The sequence below is a fragment of the Numida meleagris genome, chromosome 8 (assembly GCF_002078875.1).
Source record: "Numida meleagris isolate 19003 breed g44 Domestic line chromosome 8, NumMel1.0, whole genome shotgun sequence".
In the NCBI taxonomy this organism is placed as follows: domain Eukaryota; kingdom Metazoa; phylum Chordata; class Aves; order Galliformes; family Numididae; genus Numida; species Numida meleagris.
The window spans coordinates 12,028,703-12,034,702 of record NC_034416.1 but is presented as its reverse complement, the minus strand read 5'-3'; positions in this window follow the sequence as shown (position 1 = coordinate 12,034,702).

Genomic DNA, 6,000 nt, shown 5'->3' with positions numbered 1-6,000 from the left:
ATGAAGTCCAGCTGGGTGGGCTATGTGCACCTGGTGCTCCACAAATGTACCACTATTGGTTTTGGTAGCAAACATCTGTGTCATTATCTTTGCTCTGAAGCATGGCGCAAAAACCCCAAGAGGCAGAGCTCCAGGCTGGTGGCTGCATTTTAAAGTATAACCCCTACATGAATGAAGCCTCATTTAATTATCCTATCAACTAATGAAGAAGGAAGAAAATGCCTTCTCCATGGTACCACATCACAGAAAGCGCTAGAGCTTGCGAAATCATTCTAGTTTTTCCCTACTCCTTGGTGGATCCTTGGAGAGGAAGGGAGAAGACGAGGTCTCCAAAGACACGGCAGGATTTCCAGCAGGAAGGGCAGTGTGTTCTTAGATCAGACACTTACTGGAAGGGGAAGGATGAGAACTGTTGATTCATTAGCAACTGTTGAGGAACAAATATTTTTAAAATGGCTATGTTTGTGTGTTGTTTATAAATAACTGTATTTTTAAATGCCATGTCAAGACTAGGATAATGGTGGGAATTACTGCTGTGATCCTGGAAAATTGTCTGCAAATCAGCACCTTTTCTGAGTTGTCTGCAGCAATAAGGATGGTGGTAAAATCCCTGGAGCCAAACTGATGGGGACATGGGAGTTATTTACAGAAACACACTGGAGCATTCATATCTGAGTGGGACCACAAGGGGTCCAGGGACCAGAAGAGCCACCATGACCAGTGGAAGGCAGAATCACTCCCAGTGAGGTAAATACCATCTCATTCTCTTGAAATGTGGCATAAGATGGTGGCAGATCTTTTTAGACAGAAATTGATTCTCACAGTATTGCCTGTAGCAAAAAAGAGTGCATGGGCATTAGCAGAGCACATACAAAACCCAGTGTTCGCTTCCACCCTCCAAATGGGCAAAACATCAAGAATTTTGATGGCAAAGGCCCTGACCCTCTGAGAAATGATTTCCAGTAGACTTGCAGGTTCTCTGCCAGCAGGCTGAAGGACAAAAATAAATGTTCCTTCCCATGTGATAACTTACCTACCATTTTGGTCTGTTTGCACAACATGTCTGAGCTGGCACCTAAAACGGCATCAAAAAATAGATTGTACCTTTACCAGCATGGGCCATAATATTGTTGAGTTAGCTCAGTGCGTCACTGGGAACACGTCCTTCTTTTCCCATTATCAGTCACACTGGTGGTGGCAGAGGACACTGCCTTTGCTTCTTGAGGAGTGGCACTGCATGTAAGCTGCTGATGATTTTCATGCTGAAAGCAACCAGACTTCAGGAGTCAAACAGGGCTTCTCAGATGGTTTGGAATTCTGGGCATTGAGAGACCAAATATTTCCTGGCTCAAAAGTGTGACGCTGTGGAGGGAGGTAGGAGGAGAGATGCCCAGAGAATAGGAGATATTCTCCCCGTCTGTGGAGAGAAGAGAGAGCAGGTGGGGATGCTGCCAACATTCAGGTTATTAGCAGGGCTGAGGATGTGTTATTTTTCTCGCAATAACTGGTGAAGCCAGCTAATAAAGGAAAATCATAAGTTTAAGGCTGATGATAGGTAGTCAAGGAAACCCAATATCTTCCTTTCTGTTCTTTCTAGCCTCAGGAAAAACACAATCTGTGATACTGATGTCATCAAGATAAAATCATATTTTTAAACTATACCAATACCTGTGCTGCTAGTAGTGCTAGATTATTAAGAGTTGAGAACTGTTCCCATTTGCCTGTCCATTTCCATCACAGTACCACCATTAAGTAGTGCCTTCCTGTCACCCACTAGCAGGAAACCTCCAGGGACAGCCTTGTCCGAGGGAAGGGAGTGCTTAAGGACCATGGATCCTCAAGCACCGTTTAACAGATGAGGAAGCAGTTGCCATCAAAGATGGGAATAAATGGTAGTGTGTGGACTTTGTGAGGGAGGAGGAAGGGGTGAAAGCAGGGCCCTGTTGTGGGTGTCCGCCGGCTTTGGTTTCCCTATGCAGCAGCAGGATGGGCTCCATCCATACACGTGCACCTTTTTGCTTTGCTAGGTTTGTGTCTTACACTCAGTTTTTACTTTTTAGGGGAGGTTCCCCGTTTGGGTGTCTGACTGACCCAAAATTGCTTTAGACAAGGAGTGCAAGGCAGTGAGGTCTCGAGCAGCATGGGCTGGGAGCTGACTTCAGGTCACGTTTCCTGACAAACCATTTATGTGTCCGGGTTTGATAAAGCTTCATTGTGAGGCTGCCCATTTCCTTCCTGGGTCTGTGAGGATGGCTCCGTCGTGGCTCTGAAGGAAACGGGGACAGGGTGAAGAGTCACCCGAAAAGCCCAATAAATATTTTACAGATGACCGATGGAGAAACCGGAGGGAAGCCAGGGCAGGGCGGGAAGGGCAGCCTGCTGCACACAGACAGTGGGCTGCAGACGTGGCTGAGCTGTGGGGCATTTGGCACTCCTGGGAAGGGTAAATAAGGAGTTAACTGGGCAGGGATGTGGGTGTACACTGCTTAGCTCTGAAAGGGCAAAATTCCTGTGGCTGTTAGTCCCTGCAGTGCAGTTCTTGGACTCTTAAACAGGAACGGGAAGATCATCGCAGCCTTCCTCTGTCTTGGCACCACTCTGCGATGCTTTGATGCCTGCGCTGTCCGAGCTCACCCTGGGCCCTGTGTGGCATTGTCAGAGAATCATAGAATCTTAGCACTACAGAATGGCTAGGGTTGGAAAGGACCTTAAAGCCCACCTCACTCCAACCCTGTACCAGGGACTGGCTGCTCCCCACCAGCTCAGCTCCCCAGGGCTCCATCCCACCTGGCCCTGAGCACCTCCAGAGATGGGGCACCCACAGCTCTCTGGGCAGCAGTGCCAGAGCCTCACCACCCTCTGAGTAAAGAATTTCCTCCTTACCTCCAATCTAAATCTCCCCTCTTTCAGTTTAGAAGCATTCCCTGTCACTATTAGACCATGTAAAAACTCGGTCTCCCTCCTGCTTGTAAGCCCCGTCTAAGTAGAGGAAGGCTGCAATGAGATCATCTTCCGAAACAGCACCTCCTCCCATAGCCGGAGCAGTCCAAAGCAGCTAAAGAGCACTTTCCTTATCCCATGGAAACCCTGAGGGCTGCAGAATTTGTGATGCTGTGTTTGGTAGGTAGGTCTGGAGGTAGAACCAGAGGCTTCAATGCAGTTTCAGGCTTTTGTATCACAATTTAATAATGATTTTCTTCTGATCAAAACATAGTGCCAATTTCCACTCACGATGATAATGTGGGAACTCAGAGTAAGATAGCAATAATAAGTAATTATAAGTAATAATCAATTAGTCACAGTGAATGCTCTAGGCAGAATGCTTTCATTCTCAGTATTCCCATGCACTTACACGCGCTGGCCGAGACTGCCCCATTAATTTGCTGCAGGCTGTAGCACTGCCAGGCAGAAGCAGAATTCATCACTTTACTGTACTTGCATATTGGTTTTACATGGATATTCTGTGCTGTGGAGGACACAGATCATTAGGAAACTGCTTTTAGCTCATCTTTTACTATTCAGCATCTGCCCTGCGTTCTCTTGCTGGTGCTGGTGGTTGATAGTCTGTCAAGCTGCCTCAGAAGAGATGCAGACAGTAAGACATGACACCTGGGAAGCACAGCCTGAGCAGCTGCGAGGCCCTGCCCAATTTATTCCTTCTGTTCCACAGTTTTCCCCTCCGTAGGAGTAGAAACCTATGAAGAACCCTGTCTTGGGAAATGCTGTAGGGAGCTCAGGTTTGCTGATCACTAACTAAAGAGGTGTTTGCCCACCAGCAGGACACAGTGCTCTGGGGTGGCCTTTAGCAGCTGGTGAATAACTCCCAGCACCTTCCTCTGCCGTGTGGTTCCTTAAATCAATGGATCCCTCTTCCAAACCAAGCCCTGCTTGAGAAGAGTGTGTGGGATGCAAATGGGGCTAGAAATAATTGCTCCTGGAGTGAGCAGTGTGGGAGCGGGCCCCTCCCTGTGCATGTTGTGTTAATGGAGGAGAGGAGAGGGGGAAGAAAAATTGCAGTGCAAAAATGAATTGCTGGAGATAGGTCCCTGGCATCCTTCTTTGGTTAATTTTCCAACTTAAATAAACAAGTGAAAAATGAGAAAAATAGGGAAAATAATAACTTTTCTGTGTATTTTTTTTTAAGGTACTTTGAGCATGAATCAAATCAGGCTTTATCATAAGCCACATGGCATTGAAAGAATGGCACAGAAATTAAATTCCCAGAGAAGCCAGGTGGGCATGTTTTGGTGAGCATGTGAATTTTAATAGGGATTTTATTAGGGAATGCATACACAGATGGGAAGAGGGGTCAGCCATAGGACCACTAGTGCCACCTCTGCCCCAAGGGACAATCAGATCCTGCATTTCTCCAGGGTTCATGGAAACGCCGACCGATGAAACCAGACTGATAGCAACTGCTGTAGGAGCAACAGTTTCCCATCCTTTGGTAAATCAGGGTGTTGCTTATTAAGTGTCACTCCCCATACAAAAATCCACATCTCTGATTTGAGTACCAGTATTACGGTGCATGCACCTCAAAGATGAAATACCTCTCTATGGGATGTATCTAAGGAAACTGCCAAAAATGATATATAGCTTTTTATTTCTCTATACTAAGCGATGTTTCCAGGGGATAAACGTTTCAGATGCTGTCACTTGATTGAAACAAAATCAAGTCAGCCAGAAGCTGAGAAACTTTAGGACTGATTTCTGACAACGGTTACAAGAGGCTTAGTGGGATGAACTTTCAGTGTTCCAATAAGATAAAATGGAATAGAAAATTGATGTGATAAAAGAAGAGATTGGCGAAATAGGCATTTTTGATGTGCCACCCAGAAATACACAGTATTTCATTAAATTATTCTTTCAGTTGAAGGAATAACATTTAAGCGCAGTAAGATTAGGAATTTAAAAGACTTCAAGAGAGCTTCATTTCTCACGGAGCACATTCAGGGACGTTCTGACATTTAATTTCCTAGCAAAACGTGAAGTGAGGCTGGAAAATGGGGCACAATTAGCATTTACTTAAAACTTGGACACAGTTTTGCATCGGTTCAAACAATGCAATCAGGATTGAGTGAATAATTTTCTCTGACTTTGTCTCTTTGTTTCTGCTTACGCTTATGTGAACAGCTTGCAGTTTTCCTCAAACGCACCCCTTCTGTTCTGGGAGTTATTCATCAGATAAATTTCATGAGTAATTCCCAGTCTTTCCTCGCTGGGTTCTATATTTAGATTTTCTGCTGCGGTGGCTAATATTGAGTGGAGGCTTAGGTCACCCATTAACATTTCTGTTCTCTGAGTGAAAATACATATGGTTTTGAGCACCAGACAACTTGAAATGTCCTCTAATTTCTGCTAATGTATTCATCCTCTCCAACACTGGTCAGAAATGAATTGAAGAGGACAATCAGTGTACAAGTATGACTTGACCTCAGCACCGTTCTGCGCTGCAGTGGCAGATACCTGATATACTGTTTTCCCAGTTCTCATTTTAAAAGCACTGAAATCAAATGTCTGAAGCAATATTTTAAGATGGGTGGGGGGAAACTGCCTGTCAACTTAGGACTTCTTTTTGCCGTCACCCTCTGCAGAAAACAAGCTTAGATGACCAGCCTCAACTGAATATCTCATTTTTAGATATCCAAATTTACAGTAAATAAATCCTATCTGAAGTAAACAAACAACCGAAATGTCAGTATTTTATTGAAAAAGTTTCCTATCAGAAAATTCATTTTAGCAGACACATTTCTATCACTGGCATCTATTTTGGGATACCTGGAAATGCATGCAGACCCTCTACGTTATATCTGGGCTGAAGCGTATGGTTTTGCTTAGATTTGCTGTCATTTCTCCTCTGTTCAGCATGGGTCAAACTGATAGGCACAAATCTCTGTTTCTATTCTAACGCACCCAAATTAAACCCTCAGTGCAGCTTTTCCTTTCTGCAGGCTCCTGAAGAGCAGCACTGCTGCCTGCCCATGCTGCTGCCCCCTGCCA